General features: G+C 41.3%; 1 long non-coding RNA gene and 1 pseudogene across 1 annotated transcript; one reads left to right on the forward strand and one right to left on the reverse strand.

Annotated features, from left to right (window-relative positions):
• Positions 1 to 81: 81 nt before the first annotated feature.
• Positions 82 to 18,649, forward strand: LOC143443840 (uncharacterized). Its single transcript, XR_013113139.1, has 3 exons — positions 82 to 213; positions 5,938 to 6,146; positions 18,561 to 18,649. It is a non-coding gene; the product is annotated as an uncharacterized LOC143443840 (long non-coding RNA).
• LOC117717288 (c-Myc-binding protein pseudogene) lies at positions 7,571 to 8,013 on the reverse strand (annotated as a pseudogene).
• Positions 18,650 to 21,461: the final 2,812 nt, after the last annotated feature.

The raw sequence follows: 21,461 nt of genomic DNA on the forward strand, positions 1-21,461 counted from the left end.
TCCGGCCAGCTCCAGGGCTTAGGGATTACGCGGGGCTGCGAGAAAGGACTGCGGCCACGCGGTCGCCGTCTGTGGGAGGAGCGGGCGACTACTCCGCCGCGCTAACTCTGGGACAATGTGTGGTTCGCTGGCTGTCTCCCGTGGAGAATCTTCACTGGACGGTGGTTTCCTTCTGTGTGGCGTGGTTTGCGAAAACAAGAAAGGTCCTGCGAAGTGAGCCAGAGTGACACTTAAGACTTTGGCCAAAGGTTTCAGAAAAGCCTTAAAGCCGGTGACATTTTTTTTTTTACTTCGGGACTAGAGTGTGTGAGTTCTCAAAATGTTCAGTCGCAGAATTTAATTTAAAAGAAAAGCCTGAACGCCAGGGATAATTTTAATGCCAAGTATAGGAGTAACGTGGAATTCTATTGGAACTGATGTAACTGAGGAAGGGAGGCGGTTTCCCTATGCTGCCCAATCTAATCTGGAACTCCTGCATCCCACCGTATCCTTGTTGCCGGGATTACAGGCCACTGACGCCCTGCTGATGTAGTATTGAGCTGTTAAAGTCACTTTAACTTACTTATCTATTGAGGGCACACTACATGCCAAGTAGTCTTCTGGATGCTGGGGTGACAGGATTATCAGTAATAGTAAGTTTTTACACCCACAGCAGAAGATAAGCGTAAAGTTGTAACACCAAAGTTAACAGACCGAGTTAGTGAAAGACTTTATTCTGACTTACAGTACAATAAGAGATATCGGCCATTATGCTAATGAAGGCAGGATGGTAAAGTGGAACAAATGGGAAATGGGCCTGGACTCTACAACCAATAACCAGTGACCCATTTCCTCTAGCAAGGGTTCACCTTCCAGAAGTGCCACATACCTCACAAAGTAGGTGACAGGAGGTATGAAGCATGGAAAAAAAGGATGAGATGACCAGATGGAAATTTGGAATAATTAGAGCATAATACTCATTATTTATATAATTAATGACTAGTACTCTGAAGTGGCTTGTGACAGACTCAGGCTTTAAATGCATTTTAAATTTTTACTTATTTATTGCTTTACATTACTCGGGATTGAATCCTTATTTTTTTTACGGAAACAAAATACTACTAAAAAATGTGATTATGTGGTGCACATCTGTAATTCTGAACCTTTAAAGAAAGATCCAGGACAGCCTGGGATACATAGCAAAACAGTTACCAAAAAAAAAAAAAAAAAAAAAGAGTTGGCGCTAACTTCTTAAACATGAGCCCCTGTAAAATGAAAAATTGAATTGTATACTTCAGTATACAATAGTGTTCTAAAGAGAGTAAGATAGCAAATCAGAGAAACACTGAAACTCAGCACAGCAGACACAAAATCTTGAAGCTCCACATACAATATCTGGAATTGTTTGGACTCGGATAAGCTTACAGACCCCCTATGGGCCCTAGCTCTCCTGCCTATGTCATGTGGCCTTTTGTTATGGGCTGGCTCCCACCCATGCCTTCACCTTTCTTCAGCCGATGTCCTACAGTTGTAGCATCTCCAATATTTCCCCAGCTTCATACAAGAGCCTCTCGGGCCTCTTCAGGAGTGAAGGGGTTTGTGCATGCCTGTGCTAAAGTTCCAAAAAGCTGAGGAGGTTAGGCAATGTGTGGCATCTTTCATGCCTGATAATTAGTGCCACTTGGAAAAGCTGCCAAGTTCTTGGCCATCTTGGAATAGAGTTGCATGGGCCACTGTGTTCTTTTAAGGCTGATGTGAGAAATTTAATAGGTGCTTGTTTTATGCAGTGAGTGGCATTCTCAGTTTGCCCTCTCTCCATTCAAATGGATTTGCAAATTCATAAGTTAGAGCCTTTGATGGCTGGATCTTACCCACAGGACATCCCAGTGCAGAGTGGTTTCTCTCTAGTACCACAGATCTCTTTAATGACCACAGCTGCTGTCTTAGCAGCCATCTTCTCTGCAACTTTAAACTTGCTCACAAAATGGCAAATTTTTCCTATCTTTCTGTTCTGCTTCCTGCTCTTTCTCAGTGTGGACCTGAATAAAAGCCGTACAGCAGGGCCTTCATGTGTGACTCCTAAGGCAGGAGCAAGGGCTGTCTCTAACTACTGAAGAATGAAAAATTATAAAAATCATTTTTATAGGATATATACATATATAGATGCCTTTTAAGTTCTTTTAGGGACATGGAAAATTTTCTCTGAAACAAGCCAGGCTAGTCAAGCCAGGCCAGTTCCAGGAACTGGCTGTAAGGAGTGAAAGTCATTCAGGTGGTAAAAACACAATGACAGAGCTTTGGCTTTACGGCTGGAGCTAGTGAGAATAAATAGTTGATAAATGACAAGGTAGGGCAGTGACTTGGTGAAACCACATTTTTGAGAAAATGATTGTACTTGGGTAATTTCCATGGCCATTAACCTTTTAGGGTGGGTTTCTTTGGAATGTATCACTATTCTCATGTTATGTATCCTTGGCAACCTCTCACCCCCTCCCCACTCCCCTGGTTTGTGGTTTTGCTCTTTAAAAGACCCCGTACCCATCACTCAGGGCCAAACCTTGCTTGCTCTTGTGAGAGAGCTTGCGGTTTGACCGCCAACTTATTTCCCTAATAAACCTCTGCCCTTTGCATCCAGGTACGGTGTCTTTCGAGAGTTCTTGGGTGGCCTCGATTTCCCGAGGCTTGAGTAAGGGTCTCTCTAATTTGGGGGTCTTCACTACACTGCCTGCCTTTCCATCCCTTCCCCCTAACTGGGCTGCCTCATCTAGCCTCAATAAAAGATGTGCCCAGTCTTAACTGCAACTTGATATGCCAAGGCTTGTGGATATCCCGCGGAGTCCGGCCCTCTTCTGAGAAGGGGAGGGGTGACTGCAGAGGGACTGGAGAGAAGAGGGAGGGAACTGGAAGAGGGGAGGGAAAGGAAGCTGCTCGATCTGCTTGGAAACCAATTAAAAACAAAAAACCAGTGAACAGTGACTATGACATAGCCCTTTTCTGCTGTGATCAAATAGTCAGCAAAAGCAACTTAGAGAAGGCTTTATCTTGGCTTACAGTACAAGAAGGAAAGTGTCCATCGCGGTGATGAAGGCAGCATGGAAACGTGGCCAGACAACTACAGTCAAAGCGCAGAGAGCAAGTGGAATACGGGCTCCACAACCAATCATCAGTGACCCACTTCCTCTAGCAAAGGAAATTCCACAGCTCCCAAACTCTGAACAGGCACAGCCACCCATCTGTAATAGGCCAATTAGACAAGTAATAATCAAAGACGGAAAAATTGTATTCAATGTGGACAGAATGTAAAGAGGAACACAGAGATCCAATGACCTCTCCCCATTTTCCAAGTCTACCTCTCGGGCCCTAATTAGAGGGCAGCAGGTATGCAAAACTAACCAGGCTTAATCAAAAGTGTGGGTGCCCTGTCAAGTTGATAAACCTATGTGAAATCCCTTTCTAGGAAACGCAACCCTCCTCTAGCGGAAACATGGGCTTTACGCTGTCTTGCATGAGACTTCTGGGAAGATCCCAAATTCTTAGCTTCCACTGCCTCAACTGTCTGGTAGCCAAAAGGAAAGGCACAAGTATCGCTTTAAGATAATAACATTCCTGCCATAACTATGTTGCACGAAATATACAAAAGCATCCCATCCTATCGCCGGCTAGGCACCAGCAGGCAGCCTCGGTCTGTCTCCAGCCCAGTGGACAGGCCGAGACCACATTCCTTGCTTTCAGACAGGGCCTGTCTCACCCATGCTAAGTTCCCATGGCTGGCTGTTGCCACACCAGCCCCATGCTTCCAAATTCCTGCAGCAGACGTCGGTGTACTCTTGTACACCACACTCTACCGCCATACCTGTCTCTGGAACCCAGCTGAGTCACCTCATGAAGGAAAACACCACACAATCTTAGTTTAGAATCAAAAGGTAACACAATCCTACAGTCTGTCTGCTGCCTTCTCCCGTAATCGAAAAAGGAAGTCTCTTTCTCCAACCTCCCCTCTACCTCTTCCTGACCCGGAAGACCCGCCTACTTGCCCAGTGATTGGTCCCTTGAAATCTTTATTCATTAGGGGAAGGTTCTGCCACCTAATTGTAACAAGACAAGGTATTCAAGCACATGAGCCTATGGAGGACATTTTATATTCAAACCATGGCAAGTGTAATGAGTGAATTACTTCATGAAGATTTAAGGGAGTTTGTCAGCAATCCAATATTCAATTCACATGTAATGTTGTGTTCTGGATTGGAATGAAGATAAAGATATAAGAGTAACATATAAGATATAAAAGCTACTATTAAAATTCCCAAATTGAATTGCTTTGTGATTGTTCATGGTCTTGCTTCAGAGCACCCACCTGTCAGCTTACAGTAGTTATTCTGTTAGATGCTTGCCAGGCTGGACAGACCCTCACTTGCTCCCATCTCCTGTAAAACCTTGTCCTGCTGAGGGTGTGAAGCTGCTCCACCAAACCATCCTGCTGTGTCAGAGCTGGATTGGAAGAGAGCCCAAGCCCGAGCTTGTTATAAAGAGACCCTGATGCGATTGCATCGGAAAAGAATCCTTGGTGGTCTTTTGGAGTTCACGAATGCTTTTGGAGTTCATGTACTTCACGAATGCACAACAGAATCTCATAACATTATGGTACATTATGGTACCCATTTTGTAAATCACCAATCACAGGAGGGAAGGAGGGAGGGAGGGAGGGTAGAGGCCGGACCTGGGTAAGAAAAGCAACAGGGAGAGAAAGAGGGGAACAAGATCAGGTATGGGGGGTGGGGGGGGACTGTAGCCCTGAGGGCCTGCAGAAAGAATCAAAACAGGCAACCTCTGAAGGTAGGAAGTGGGGGGACCTTCTAGAATGTACCAGAGACCTAGGAGGTGAGACTCTCAGGACTCAAAGGGAGGTACCTTAGATGAAGTGCCCTACAGTGGGTAGAGGGAATTTGTAGAGTCCACCTCAAGTAGAAAGGCAGGACATCAAGTGGAGGGATGGAGTTGCCATCCCACAGTAAAAACTCGGACCTAGAATTGTTCCTTCTTGAAATAACTGCAGGGAACTGGAGAGTTGGCTCAGCAATTAAAAGTACTGACTGTTCTTCCAGAGGTCCTGAGTTCAATTCCCAGCAACCACATGGTGGCTCACAACCATCTGTAATGGGATCTGATGCCCTTTTCTAGTATGTGTCTGAAGACAGCTGCAGTGTACTCATATACAAAAATAAATAATTCTTTAAAAAGAAAGAAAGAAAGGAAGGAAGGAAGGAAGGAAGAAAGAAAGAAAGAAAGAAAGAAAGAAAGAAAGAAAGAAAAAAGAAAGAACTGCAGGATCATTAAGGCCTGAGGAAAAGGAGGTCCAGTGACAGCCCCAAATTGGGATCCAGCTCAGGGGGAGGCCCTAAGACCTGACACTGTTACTGATGCTATGATGTGCTTATAAACATGGGCCTCCAAATGGGCATGACTGCCCTGCAAAATGCCCAAAAAGGAGCTGAAAGAATCAGATGCAGACATTTATACCCAACCAATGGAGAGAAGCTGGTGATTCCTGTGGATGAATTAGGGGAAAGCTGGAAGAAGCTGAGGAGAATGACAACCCCAGAGGAAGACCAGCAGTCTCAACCTGTACCCCCGATCTCTCATTCACTGAGCCACAAACCAGGCAGTATACACCAGCTGATATGAGGCCCCCAACACATATACAGCAGAGGACTGTCAGGTCTGGACTCAGTGAGAAAAGATAAGCCTAACCCTCAAGAGACTTGAGGCCCCAGGGAGGTGGGGGAGGTCTGGTGGGGTAGGGGGTGGGAGTGGGGACATCCTCTTGGAGACAGGGGGAGGGAGTATGGGATGTGCAACAACCAGGGGGTAGACAGGGAGGGGAATAAAGTCTGGATTTTAAAAATATAAAAAAATTAAAATTAAAAAAATCATTATTTATTTTTTAATTCTTTTTGTCAGGTTGAAGATCTAACCGGGATCCTCACACTTGTCAGAAGAGTGTGTAAATACTGAGGTACCACAAACTCTCACACTTACCCTACTCACCAGGAGAGAAACCTACCCAGCTTCCCAGAGCTAGTAGTCATGGGTCTTGAAGTCTCCTTCTACTTCCACCTCACTGGACCCGCATGATGCCTAACTATGCTCTTCTTATCCTTACACCTACAGTAAGTGCAGATTTCACCCCTTATCAAGGAAGTTTCTCTTTGCAGCAGCCATTTTATTTTAAGACAATGTCTCACTGTGGAGTCCAGACTGGACTTGAATACCCTTCCTTCTCTCTCAGCCTCCCAGGTGGTAATGTACAAGCATGCATGACCATTCTGGGCTCTAGACATTTTAAAACAGTTTAAGCTTACAGATACTTGAACAGATTATAGAGTTCTCGTGTTGCACTTTTGTCTGTCTGTCTGTCTGTCTTTGTTTTTTGTTTTTTTTTTTTTTTTTCAAGACAGGGTCTCTTTGAATAGCCCTCACTGTCCTGGTACTCACACTGTAAATCAAGCTAGCCTTTAAGTTGTAGAGATCCACCTGCCTCTGCCTCCCGAGTGCTGGGATTAAAAGTGTATGCCATCACTGCTCAACTTCATGTTGCACTCTTGTCTCATAGTTTCTTGTATTACTATGATGTATTTGTAATAACTGATGAAAAAGACTGATACATTATTTAGTGGTTTGAAAAGGAATGCCTCCCATAGGGTCATATATTTGAATGCTTGGTCGTTAGAGATTTGTTTGAGGGAGATTAGAAGGTGTGGCCTTGTAGCATTCATACGGCTCTTGTAGCATACGTTGGAGGAAGTATATCATTGGGGATGGGCTTTAGGATTTCAAAAGTTAAAGCCAGGACCAGTGTCTTTCTCCTCCTGCTGCCTGGAGATCCAGATGTAGAACTTTAGCTACTTCTGTAGCAACATGTCTCCCAGCATGCCACCGTGCTACCTGCCGCGAGGATAATGAACTAAACCTTCAAGCTCCAGTTAAATGCTTTCTTTTATGGTGTCTCTTCACAACAATACAACACTAAGACACATTATAACCAAAGTCCATAGTTTACATAAATTGGGTAAAGTGTGCACATTCATAAGTCAGTTCCATTGTGTCTGTTAATGCATTGAATCATGTACCCACCATATCTATATTAGGATAGTTTCACTACCCTAAAATTTCCCTGGGTTTTACTTGTTCATCTTTCTCTCCCCTCTCCAAACCTCTGAAATGTATTGATCTTTAACATCACCATAATTTTTGCCCTTTCCCAAATACAATAACATAATGCACATGGGATCACTGAGTAGATAGCCTTTTTAGACCAGTTTCTTTAATAAGAAATATTCATCTAAGGTTCCATAGAAGCTTGAAATTTTTTTCCCCCAGTATGACATTTTAGACAGGGTCTAATGTATCCCAAATGGCCTATAACTTGCTATATAGCAGAGGATGTCCTTGAACTCCTGATGCTACTGCATCAGTCTCTGTCTGGATTACATGCAAGTGCCACCACACCTAGGATCCTATATATATTTTCAAGACTTGATAGCTTATTTCGTATCTTTTTTTTATACTGAGATTTTCTTGGTAGTTCTATGTATTTATAACATTAAAGTGTGATGAGTGAATTTAACATATTAAAAGTTTATAGCATCTTTTCAGGAAAGACCATATACTATACGCACTATTCAAGTGATACAAAACCAGTTTTCAGTGTCTTTTCAACTGAGAAGAATCCTATTCAGCATGCTTCTCCTCCTGAGGTAGTTCATACTGAACAAGCTTCGCTTTCAGTTTTTTATTTTCTTCTAAAGTAGCTTCATATTTCTCTTTCATTTCTTCCAATTCTAGGCGAAGCAGCTCTATTTCTGGGTTTTCCAGCGTAGCAGCTCCTAAGTGATGCTTTAAAAAATCCAGAGCACTGGTGGAGTTCTCTGGCTGTTCATATAAGGCTACCAACACTTTCGTGTCCAGCACCCCAACTTCTCCAAGTACCTCCTGAACTGCTCAAGCTTTGAGTCCAGCGGCTTTGTGATGAGCCATAGTGACAGCCACAGTGTAGCTGGTGCCTGAGACAGAATTTCTTATCTTTTATAATAATGTTTTGTTATATGTAAAAGTGGGCCTTTCTATGCCCACCTCAGTTTCCAAATAATGATTATTTATTTATAAGCTTTTGGCCTTATAGCTAGGCATTGTTTTCCACTAGCTTGTAACTCAATTATTCTATTTATACTATACTAAGTCCTGCCACATAGCTAGTTAGTTACCTGTCCTTCCCTCCTGGCCTGCTTCTTCCTGGTGTCTGGCTGACTGAATCTCCCACCTGACTCCTTTCCAAAGTTCCTCTCTTTCCGGAAGTACCACTTTACTATTCTGCTTTTTACTAGAGGCCATAGGCTTTTTATTTTAACCCTTTCAGAAGGTGATGGAGGACACTGCTTGCAAACCACTAAGGCAGGAATTGCTTAACAAAACCAAAATTCAGTCTATAACCAGATCTTTGTTGGTTCAGAAATCAGCATTTGAATAATGCAAGGAAAATCTTTACCCAGTGCACAAAACATTACTCCAACAGGTGTAGGGTATAGAACAAGTTGTTTTTCCACCCACCTACTGAAGGACATCTTGACCATATCCAGGTTTGGACAACTGTGAATAAAATTTCTAAAGACATCTGTCTGTAATATGTGGAAATAAGTGTCCTATTAATCTGGGTAACAAAAACGGGACACATTTTCTGGGCCACTTGAGCAGAAGCACAGTCAGAGGTCAAGTGTGACAGGTTTGACAAAGTCAAAGTCATAAATATTGAATTGAGATTAGAATAAAGAATAGTGTTGACACAGTGATCCAATTGAGCCTTGAAAATGACATCAAATTGAATTTGTTCTTCATGCAATTGAAAGCCACTGCAGGCTCTCAACAGGAGACTGTAATGGTCTACTTTATGTTATTAGAAAACAGTGGTAAATAATGAATAGAGAACAATCTAGAAGCTTTTCAGTAATCCATCTAAACTATAATATGCCTCAACTGATACGATGACAGTATAGATAGAAGTTGACCAAACTTAGATGTATTTTAAAGGTAAAATCTGCATTATGTGCTACTGGCAAGATATGAAGAGATTAGAAAATCTCTTCTAATCATAGAGATAAAATTCCTGTGTTTTAAAAAGAACCATTGGGTGGACGGTGATGTCTTTTCAGAAATAAGAGAAATAAACAGAGGAAATGGTTTGGTGGGCTGCTATAAAAAATTATGCCAACTTCAGTGGATTTTTATTTCTACTGATACCCAAGTAAGAATGTTACTTGGAGCTCAGGAAGGTCTTGTTTGTTTCCTTCTACATCTGGTAACAAGAGTGCTAAAGTCATCAGTGTTGGATATTATATTTAACACAGGCTACATGAGGTCACTTGAAGAGAAAATACTTAGAAACAAAAGTTTCTGACACAATCTCTCTAGAGATTCCAATTTCTTTAAAGATTACCTATAAGGAGAGAGTTAACAGAGAAGGATAAGATTAGATTATTATCCAAAAGTATAGTGTCATAGAAGCTAGAAAGACTTAATGCTCAAAAAAAGGGAGTGGCTAATGCTTTTGAATGCTTTTTTAATTTTGAGTAATTTAATCAAATAAGGTCAAAGAAATAACCTTTGGACTTATTGACACAGTAGTGGTTGTTGACATTTCTTTCCATGAATTGTCCTGATAGAAAATCACGTAAAGATGTGGGAAATATAATAGGTGATGGTAGAGTAGAGATGATAGAATACATACATGCATGCACATACTTACACATTATACACATATACCTACACATACATATACAGAACTTAGATTTTCTAAGCCACGGACATTGCACCTGGTTTTGCCCACTAACAGAACTCCAGGCTTATTGTGGGTGACAATTTCTTCCACTAAAGGAAAAGTAAGTGTTCTGTCCTTTATCTCAAAATTAGCCTCATCCCATTTTATTAATCTTGGGATTCTTTGCTAGGGAATGGACAATAAATGAAAGCCAGGTGGAGGGTTACCAAAATAAATAAACTAAACACATCTGTAGCCAGTAGTGAGGCTAAAGCAGCAATAAAAAATTGAAATATTCTAGAAGTAGATAAATTCACTGCAGAATTTTACCAAGCCTCAAAAGAACTAATACCAGTACTATTGTGATTATTCTGTAAAAATAGGAGATGAAGAAATGGTTCTTCACAATGTGACCAAGTGTCACACTGATACCAAAACTGAGAAAGAAATAACAACATCTACAGACTGACACCCCTGATAAACAGAGGCAAACATTCTCAATAAAATACTTGCAATCAGAATTCAAATATGTCATTCATTATGATCAAGATGACTTCATTTCAGTAATGTGAGATGATTTGAAACACATAAATCAATCACAAAACTTACCACATAAACACACTCAAAGACAGAAATCACATGATCATCTCAATAGATACAGAAAAGGCCTTGTCAAAATCCAATATTTCTTTATGATAAAGTCCACTGAGAGGCTAAAGATGGAGAGGGTATAACTACAACATAATAAAAAAAGTATATATGACAAATTTACAGCAACCACCATGTTAAATAGAGAAAAACCCAAACTTTCTCACTAGGATGGGGAAAAAGACAAAGGTGTCTTACTCTCTCCATTCCAACTCAATATTGTGCTTGAAGCTTAGGTAGATCAATAAGAATAGACACTGAAAGGTTACAAATAAAAAAAGAAGAAATCAAAGTGTCTCAGTTTGCAAATGATAAGATTTTATAAATGAGAAATCCAAAACACTACACAATACAAAAGTCAGTAGCTTTCCCTAGCCTGTGATTCTAATTCCAGCACTTGGGAAGTAGAGAGGTGAATTTTTGAGGGTATGAGACCAGCTTGGTCTATAAAGCCAGTTATTTCAGGCCAACCAGAGTTACACAGACATTGCCCTACCATCAAAATACACACACACACACACACACACACACACACCCCATATATATCAAATATATCATATATATATATATATATATATATATATATATATATATATTTGAAGAAGAAATCAGGGGAATAATCCCACTCACAACTGCCACAAAAATAATAAAATACACAGAAACATAAATATAACCAAGGAAACTTAAAAACTTCTATAACATAAACTTTCAGACATGGGAAAGAGAAATCAAGGAAAATACTAAAAAATGGAAAAACTTTCATGAATTGAAAGACTTAATACCATGAAACAATTATCTATTTGACCAAAATTAAACTACAAGTTTAGTGCTCCCTCATAACTCAGTAAAAATTCCAAGGCAGTTGTTCGTAGACATAGAAAAAAATCCTACAAAGTTTACAGAACCACAAGACCAAAGATAACCTTGTTGAAGTTAGCTTCCCTGACATAACTGTAGCCATTTTATTTCATGCCTGCCAGTCATTTCACATTATTGCTGAAGTTGACCACAGATCCTGTAATATTCTGGGGTTTTCTTAAGAAATTCCACAACCATAAGCTCCACCTAGAACCACTCAGAATAAAGGGCAGTTAGATCTGTTTTGTCAAGCCAACCAAATAACCTGAGTCAGATCCAATCACTGGGCAGTGCTTCCTGCACCTGCACATGAACTCATTGTGGGTTTTGACTTTACAAACCATCCCTGGAAAACATTGAGGGACATAGTCTTTTTGGGGGGTTTTGTTTTGTTTTGTTTTGTTTTGTTTTTCAAGACAGAGTTTCTCTGTATAGTCCTGGCTGTCCTGGAACTCACTCTGTAGACCAGGCTGTCCTCGAACTCAGAAATCCGCCTGCCTCTGCCTCCCAAGTGCTAGGATTAAAGGCGTGCGCCACCACTGCCCAGCGAGGGACATAGTCTTTTGAGTCTAAGACTGTACCTCTGATCAGTCAGTCATTCTTGATGTGTGTGTTCAGTAAACTATGCTTGCTTAACTGAGATCAGAGTCTGAGTGGTTTGAGTGACGATTTCTGGACCAACAAACCAAAATAATTCCGAACAAAAGTAATACTGCAGGAAGAATCATACCTGATTTCAAGTTATACTACAAGCAATAGGAATAAAAACCAGTACTTACTGGTACAAAATAGACATATTAATGGAATAGAATTGAATAGATAGATATAAGTCCGAGCAACTACACCTAGTAGTTTCACCTCTCAACTTTACACAAACCTGGAGTCACCTGGGTAGAGAGAACCTGAAGAATAACTCTGATCAGACCTGTGACCATATCAGTAAAGCACTTTCTTAATTGCCAGTTAGTGTAGAAGGGGTGGGCTTAGGATATAAAGAAAGTTACCTGAGCAAGAGGAGCATTGTTTCTCTGAGGTTTCTGCTACAAGCACCTGCCTTAACTCCTTTCAATGTTGAACTATAAGCTGAAATAAATACCCTTTCTTCTCCAAGTTGCTTTTGGCCATGGTATTTATCACAGCAACCAAAATCTACCTGCTATTTAAGCAAAGATGTCAAAAATATGTATTCAAGAAAAGACAGAATTGTTGCAGGATGTTTGATCACACCGTGAAACCCAAGATTGTGTTATTTACTGAAAAAAAAAAAACAAGAAAATCCCCAAAACAAAAACAAACAAACAAACAAAAACTCGTTGTGGTGTGACTCAGCCCTAGCACACACCTTCAACCCACGAGCTTTCGGTAAACAAGGCCTAAATAAAGTCAACTCTAGGTCAGGAGGCAAAGCAAGCAACCAACAGAAAGTGAACATAAGTAAACAGAAAGGTGGGACATTGCTGAAGTGTAGTTCAGACAGCCTGGAGAAGGGGCCGGTTTCCTTCTGGGATGACAGTGGAGTAGGCCGGTCAGCTGGGTGGGTGCTTTCTTTGTTTCTCTGAGCCAGGAGGCTTCCACCACAGCGTCAGACTTCTGAGTCATCATTTGGTAAAATCATGGTTAAAAAATGGTTGGGATTTTTTGTTTATAAAACAACAAAGCATCCTCAACAAACTATGCTTTGAAAAATTGAATATCAACATGCAGAAGAATGAAACTGGATCTTTAACTTTCACCCTGCACAAAACTCAATTACAAATAGATCAAGGACCTCAACATGAGGCCTGATACTGAGAAACTACTAGAGAAAAAAGTAGAGAGTACCCTTCAACACCTGTAGATAAGGACTCTCTGAAGGACTGCTGTAGTCCAGGAAAGCAGGACCAACAGTCAACAAATAGGATGCTTAAAACTGAAAGGCTTTTGTACAGGACGCCAAAGATGACTAAAAATGTAGCCTGTAGAATGGGAAAAAAAACTTTAACAGCTATACATTTGACAGAGGGTTGGTCACTAGAATGTATAAAGAACTCAAGAAACTAAATACCAAGAAAACAACTCAATTAAAAAATGGACAATGGGTCATAGCTGAAAGTTCTCAAAAGAAGGAATACAAAATGCTGATAAACTCTTAGAAAGTGTTCAACATCTTTAACCATCAGGGTAATGTAGATTACAACTTTTCTCAATATTTCACTTCACCTAAGTCAGGAAGGCCATCATCAAGAAAACAAATGCCAGCAAATGTTGCAATAGCTATGAGGAAAGAGATTGCAGTCACATTGGAAATTACCTTGGGTTGTTACTTTAAATAACTAGAAACTGAACCACCATATAACTGATCTGAAGACCTAAGAAGAGTGTATTCTTATACAGACCTTATCTGTGTCCACCTGCACTCTAGTCATACTAGCTAGGAAATGGAGAAGCCTAGATAGCACCAACAGATAAATATTCATATGGAAATATGCATATATACAATGGAATTTTATTTGGATATAAAAAATAAAATCATCAATTTTCAAGAAAATGAATGGAAAGTGAATAAGGAAATTCTATGTGAGGTAACCAGGTCCAGAAAATCAAAGGCTGCATATTTTTAATATGTGGCTCAAATATTGCAATGTTTCATATTGGCTCTCTAAATTGGAATGTCTGTAGAGACCTGGGAGCAAGAAAGAAAAACTGAATGACAAAGGGGTCAAGAGCAGAGAGAGACCTTCAAGCAGATGGAGGTTGTAGAACATAGATGTTATAAAAAATTAAAGGAGGGAATGTGAGACGTGGCAAAGTTTAAACAGGGTTGGGAGGGATGGGGGAAAGGTAAAGTATATGGGAATGGGTTACCAAAACTGATGCTTGGTGAAGAAGCCATGTAGAAACCCACTGTTTTTAATTTTAAAAACTCAATTTTAAAGACTTCGAATGGAGGTACCATGCATGCATTGATAATGTCAATACTAGAGGTAAAGGGTTAAACCCTAATGTCAGTTGTGGAAGACCACCCTAGGAGTCAGCGACCAGGAAGGCTTCACTCACAGGCTCCTCAAACTCTACACGTTACAGCCATTGCCATCGGTTGACCACCAGAACTATTTAGTAAGACCCTATTTTGAGGACACACCTTGGTCTCAGAACACAGAAAAACCATGCTGTAATTGAGCTGCAAGTTTCCTCCTACTGGCCAGTAACTGGGGGAGGAAAGTCAGCAACCATCTCTCAAGCTTTAAACCTCGCATGCTACAGTGCCAACTTGCCAGGAAGAGGTGCTTACTGGTGAAGGAGTGAAATAGTAACATAACTCTTTCAGGGATAATTGTACTAGTTTTCTGTTGCTGTGATAAAACACCATTACCAAGGCCTCTTATATAATAAAAAACCTTATTTGGGCATATGATTCTAGAGGGATTAAAAAAAAAAATGATGAGAGTGCAGAGCCATGACAGTAAGCAGCATGATGGATGTGTGTGTGTGTGTGTGTGTGTGTGTGTGTGTGTGTGTGTGTAATATAAGCATGAGGCAGAGACTGAAAACTAAAGGAAAAAAACAACATTTTACTCTTAAATTCTGTCACTGGTAACATACTTCCTCCAACAAGACTGCATCACCTAAACCTACCTAAACACCAGATGAGGACCATCAATGCCTGAGACTATAAAGAACATTCTTCATTCAAACCACATAACCAACAGATTTTTTATTAGATCTAAGGCCCACTCTAGTGGTGGTGGTGGTGGGGGTGGGGTGTTCATGTCCAACGCTTTGAACCTTTTCAAAGGCCCGTGGCTGAAGAAGTTATATGAACTAGGGCTAAAACTACCTCCTTTGTTTCGACATGTCAAACTGTCTCCTAAATATTTACCCAAATACTAGTCCTTCACTCAGTTTATATCAAAGAAGCTTCTGTCTGTAGTGAATGGCAGTTGATAGAGACTCATGCCTGCTCTAGGCGCTGAGAACAAGGGATTCTTGAGTGCTTGGCATTAAATGAGATTATCTCCGTTAAGACTCAGAGAAGAGGAAGTGAAATGGATGTGAGAGATGAAAGACAGAGAAGAGGCCACAGAACACTTCTGTGGTGTTTTGAATAAAAGCTATCCAATGGGTTGGTAGGGAGTGGCACTATTAGGAGGTGTGGCCTTGTGGAAGGAAGTGTCACTGTAGCTTTAAGATCTCATCTGCTCAAATCACACCCAGTGTGACACCCTCTTCCTGCTGCCTGCAGACCAAGGAGGTAGAGCTATCAGCACCTTCTCCAGCACCATGTCCAGCCCCATGTCTCATGTTTCCCTGCCATGACAATAATGAACTAAACCTGTGGACTAGACAAGTCGGTCCCGATTAAGTGTTTTCCTTAGGAGAGTTACTGTCGTCATGGCAATAAAACTCTAACTAAGACAACTGCCTAATGCACATGACTTGGCCATGGCACTCACTAATTCGTGACTACTGGGACTGCCTGCACAGGGCACTAGGATGAGCCCCATACCTGACTACACCTCCATAGAACATATTCCCCTCTATCTTTTTATAAACACATCACTCTTCACCTCCACTTCCATGGAACCACCAAGCTGTTTTCTTACTGATGCATTTATCTGCTCGAATATTTCAAATAAGTGAAATTATACAATACATAATTATTTGTGTCTGAATGAGAATTTTATTTTAAAAAATAGGCATTTTTTCCCTATTGTAGCAAGAATAAAATCAAGAATGTGAATACAAGTCTGGAAAGATACATTGATTTAGAGGTGAGAAGATGAAGCAGCGCTGACTACCTCTGTCAGATGGATGGATAATAAAGAGGACAAAATTAATAAATGAGGACAGGTGTTTAGTGAGCTGGAGATGAGAGTTTGTGAGAAGTCTGAGGTTGTAAGATGGTGATCTCTGAGAGTGTGTTTAGTGAATTGATTAATCAAATGTATATGACCAGGGAGATAACTGAGCTTCAACAGAGTTGTGAGGTTTTAGGAAAGCAGTCAAAGCAGGTAAGTAACAGACCCTGGATTCTATTGCCCTGCTAAAGTGGGAAGTAGGTAGGAGAGGTAGATATTGAGAAATATCAGAGCCCATGTATTAAAATACCTGAGACAAAAAAAATTGTTACAGTGTAATTCTAAAACATATTAGAAGTATAGGGGTAGAGATCACAGTTGGAATATTTAAAATCAGTATTTTATAGATACTGCTGCCATGCTGATAACAAAGTCCATGTAGAAGTAGACTAAGGGTCTGGAGAGATGCCTTACTCAATAAAGTTGTTAAATGAGCAGAGGGAACCGAGTTCAGACAACTAGCGTCCGATGTGTAAAGCCATGCACTGTGGGTTTTACTAGGAATCCTGCTATCGAGAAGATAGAGACATATGGATCTTTGAAGCTCATTGGCTATCTAGTCTTGTTAAATCAGTAAGCTTAGCCACAGACCCTGTCTCAATAAAATTAAATGGAGAGCTACAGAGGAAGACACCCAACATTAACCTCTGCCCTCTACACAGGTGATCACATACAAGACTGTGTTGTTTTAGGTTTACTTCTGCTATTACAATAAATTATCCTGACAAAAGTAACTAAGGGGAGAAGGGCTTTTTTTTTTTAACTTAAAATATCAAGTTATAGTCTGTTACAGTGAGGGAGTCATTGGCAGAAGCTTGAGAAAGCTGCTCACATCACATCTACAGTTAAAAGCAAAGAGAATCAAATTAGGAATGAAGGCCAAGTGAACAAAGAAGCAGAAACCTTCCATGTCTTTTTATCTGGGCTGCCACCAGAGGCATCACTGTGCATTTAGGGCAGGTCTTTCCAAATGACTTACAAACCAAGACAGTCCCCCACGGACATGTCGACAGGCCAATCTAGTGTAGACAGTTACTCATTGTAAGTTTCTTCCCAGGAGATTCTAGGTTGTTGTAAGCTAAGAATTTAAACTAGCCAATGAAGAGGTCAACCAGGGAACTTTGGAACAGTTGTCTCCCCCCCCCCCCAACAAGGGAGAGGCTAATTAACATTCCTGGTCAGCTCAGGAACTTTGGAAAGATCATGGGACACTTGCTAGATGGGAGAGGCTGATTAACACTCCTCAGACTACAGGCGAGGAAACCCACTTGCGAGTGGGGAAGGCCCAGAGCATGTAGACACATTCTGCAGGAAGGACCAACCCTTGCCACCTACAGATAAGGGAGATCCTTGTCACCTCATTCCCTAAAGACCAATCAGTTTAAAAAGTCATAATGTTCTGCCAATCACACTGTGCCTAATGGCTGCTGCCCTGAAAACTATAAAAACTGGCCAAACGAGCTGCCCAGTATCGCCTTTCCTTTTGGATGCAGGATGACCCCAGCATGCTGGAACAATAAAAATCCTCTTGCTTTTGCAACTATCCCCCAGATTCGAGTTGTCTACCCAGGGGGTCTCCAGTAAACTGAGGCTTGCAAGAGTCTTACATTTGGTGCATTGGTTGGGAAACTGACCTGCTGTTGGAACACATGGGAGAGCTGTGAATTGGAGGTCTGGAGCAGGTACCTTGGTTTATTTGTCTGTCTCTTGTCTGTCAAAGTCTGAACCTATGAGCCTGTCTAAACTTTCGGTTTACTTGCAAGCACCTGGGGGGCTTGAGGGGTCCACTGTGTTTGGGCCGGTCAGGAGCGGCAGGTAGATGTACTTCAACATCGAGACAGGGGGTGGGGGGATCCTGGAGGACCGGTTCTCCTCTTTTTGGAACCTGTAGATTTGGTCCAGCATAAGTCAGCCAAATCATCTGAACCTGTTAGATTTGGTTAGATAAACTGGCCAAGTCACCTGGTTACTGGATTCTTCTGCTGGTGGTTTTCCTATGTCTTGATTGTTTCTCTGTGCATTAAGTCTTGACCCACCCATGGCTGGGGGGAGCTGTCTATGTGTGTTGATTGCCTTTCTCTGTGATCTTGGACTTGGACTGAATTTTTGGACTGAATCTACCCCATTTAAACATCCTAGTTAGCCACTGGAGTGACATTAGAGAAAGAAGAGAAAGCTTGTCAGTAGTAAAGAAGGGCAAGTTAGTTACTCTCTGCTTCTCCGAATGGCCCACCTTAGAGTAGGGTGGCTGTTTGTAGAGATCTTTGACTTATAGGTGATCAACGAAGTAGAGGAAAGAGTCTTTAGGCCAGGATCCCTTAGGTAACTATAACTGCCCTATATAGTTATCTGGGTAAATCTAGTGGAGGACCACCACTTCCCCCCCACACACACACACACCTTATGGATAAAAGCCTTTCTTCCTCAAGACCCTTGTAGGTTCTAGCCATCAGGAGTGCTCTTCAGGACCAAAGAGCTAGAGGGGATACTGGAAAGAATGTTCCTTCAGACATGGGGGCACCATCGATTGACCAGGCTGTGGTCAATAGCAAGTTTCTTCTGACCAGATCTGACTGGAACTTTAGTGTGACAGAAGGTAAGGGGCACCTAAAAGCCTACTGCCAGACTCCATTGGCAGGTCTCAAGGGGGCAGAGATCTGATGAGTTGCCCATAGTGGCTCATAGAGGCATTCTGTCAGTACACACTATGGCCGTTATAGACCAGGCTAGTAGATATCAGGAAAAAGCTTCAGAGGCTAGAGGGACTGCAAGATAAGTCATTAAAGGGTTTAGTGTAGATTGCTGAGAAGTCTACCATAACAGAGAGAGAGATAGAGGAAGAGCAGAGAAAGAGAAACTAAGATGAAAGAGAGATGAGAGAAAGGCAACAGGAAAAGAATTTACAGAGAATCCTGGCTACAATAGTTAGGGAAAGCAGAGAAGGGAGACTCCAATCAAAGAGAGACAGAAAACTCCTTGAAAGGGACCAGTATGCACATTGCAAGTAGAGGAGCTGCTGGGCCGGAGAGTGCCTGAACAAATGGAAGCCAGGGGCAGGAAATCCCAGGCCTTGAGAAAAACAGCCCCAAACAGCTAAGTTGTTAGCACTGGGTAAAGACAGTGATTGGGGTAGACAGGGTTTGGACCTCTCCCTGAGCCCAGGGTAACCTTGAAAGTGGAGGGGAAGCCCACTTAACTCTTGGTGGGCACAGGGTCTCAACACTCGGTCCTCCTCAAAGCTCTGTTTCCAAGAAAAGATGGTTTCAAGGATGCACTGGCACCAAAATGCATTCATGGACTACCTGAAGAACAGTGAACCTAGGGAAGGGCCGGGTATCCCATTCATTTATGGTCATCCCAGACTGTCCCTACCCTCTGTTGAAGTGAGACTTACTCTCCAAGATGGGGGCCCAGATACACTTTCTGCCTGATGGGCCACAACTAACTGGCCCAAAAGGAGAAACCATGGGTGGAGGAAAGACCTCTCTGACCAACCCCTGCCAGGAGTTGAGGCAACCTCCTTTACAGATAGGAGCAGAAGTAAACTGAGGCTCGCTAGAGTCTTACACCTCCAAACAAGTACACACATATACATATAAAAGAAGTAGGCTAAGAAAAGATCACCAGAAATGAGGGAGCATGTCTAGAAAGAAAATTCTTAGTGCATTTGGCATCTCTCCATGTGTTGTAATAATGGTTGTTCTGGACTGTTTTCTTAGGGACATTGTATAGTCAATAGCCTCAGAAGACAAATATTGTGATTCGCTCCAGTGCAGAGGGCAGATAGATTTCTTGGTGGCAAAATAAAGACATTGTCTTCCTTTGGGAAAAAGGTTGCGAAGTTTACTGGCACATTCCCTTTTACATTTGGAACCTCAGTTCTGAAAAACCCCACTATGTGTGCAGCATTTGCTTGGATGTCTTCAGTGTCTCCATGGAGTTTGGAGGAAAAAAGAATTAAAATGATGAGATTTTCAAGCTCAGAGTTTATTGTGCTATGAGGAATAAAGTTACTGATGTCTGCACCAGGAATCTCATATTACCTGCCAAAAATGTATGATTCTATAGCAATTTAAAACTAACCAGAAAGAATACCTATTATTTAATATATTTTTCACACAACATGGTGAAGCTTGTTAATAACAGTACATTTTATTTGTTTTAATTTCTAAGAAAATGTGCTTCAAAAATATTAAAACTATGTGCAGAAATAAATGTGCTAAGTACTTAAATTTAGTCATCCCACGATGTATACATGTTTCAATACAACATGAACATGAAAAATGTACAAAAGATGATGATTAAAATGTTTATTGAAAAGCCAACTTAAAGACAAGGACATGAATTTGAGATGGGAGTGGAGTTTAATAACACAGAGATAGTCAATCACTTCAGAAGTTTGTAAGGAAATGAATGTCTTCTAAGGGAAAACATGTTTAGTTGGGGAGTTGGGCAGGATAGTAAAGGGAAAACTCAGAGACAATATTAAAAATATGAGTTTGTTGACAACAAATGTCAAAGATACTAGTGTTGACCCAAGGCAGATGGGTGTAAGGCTCGCAAAAGCCCCTAGGGTCCTTCAAAACCATGGAATCAGATAACAAAAAAATAGTAAGTAACAGAACAATAGAGTAAGGACTATGTCAAGGGCCAGCCTCAGCTTGAGGAGAAGTTCTGAGAGAAGGGGTGTCTAGGAGCATCAAAAAGAACGGCTCCAAGTCAAATCTAGGATCTCAGCTGTGTGTTCTGCTTGATACAGCTTTTCCAGTCTGCTTCTATGTTCTGCTTTATCTCTGGAGATTTCTCTGTCTATATTCTGCTTGCTTGCTATTCTAAACGGTCTCTCTATCCATGTGTGCTTGTGGGTGTGTGTGTGTGTGTGTGTGTGTGAGAGAGAGAGAGAGAGAGAGAGAGAGAGAGTTCTCCAAGAAGTTCTCTCTTTTTTATCCTAAAAAGTTCTCTGGATAGCCCATCTCCTGCAGAACACAGGTTCAGTTCTTTATTTTACATATCAATCCAGTCATTTAGGTTTTCCTTTTGATTATCTTATGAATCAGCATTCCATGACCCCAGCCCTTTGATTCTTAGGAGACAGAAAGCATGCATTTTTTCCTTAACATTGCAAAAGAACTCAGAAATCTGTCTGCCTTTGTTAAGCACAGACAATAAACTAGTAGGGTGGGACCCTGCCCTGAAATTACCATTTCCACCATTCCAGAGCCTAACCTTGCTCTTTCCTAGACTGACCCTGAACTCAAGAATATATCTGCCTTTGTAAGCATAAACAAAAAATATTTATCTGGGTGGGGGGTCTCCTGAAATCACCACCC

Source organism: Arvicanthis niloticus, chromosome 11 (assembly GCF_011762505.2).
Source record: "Arvicanthis niloticus isolate mArvNil1 chromosome 11, mArvNil1.pat.X, whole genome shotgun sequence".
Lineage (NCBI taxonomy): Eukaryota > Metazoa > Chordata > Mammalia > Rodentia > Muridae > Arvicanthis > Arvicanthis niloticus.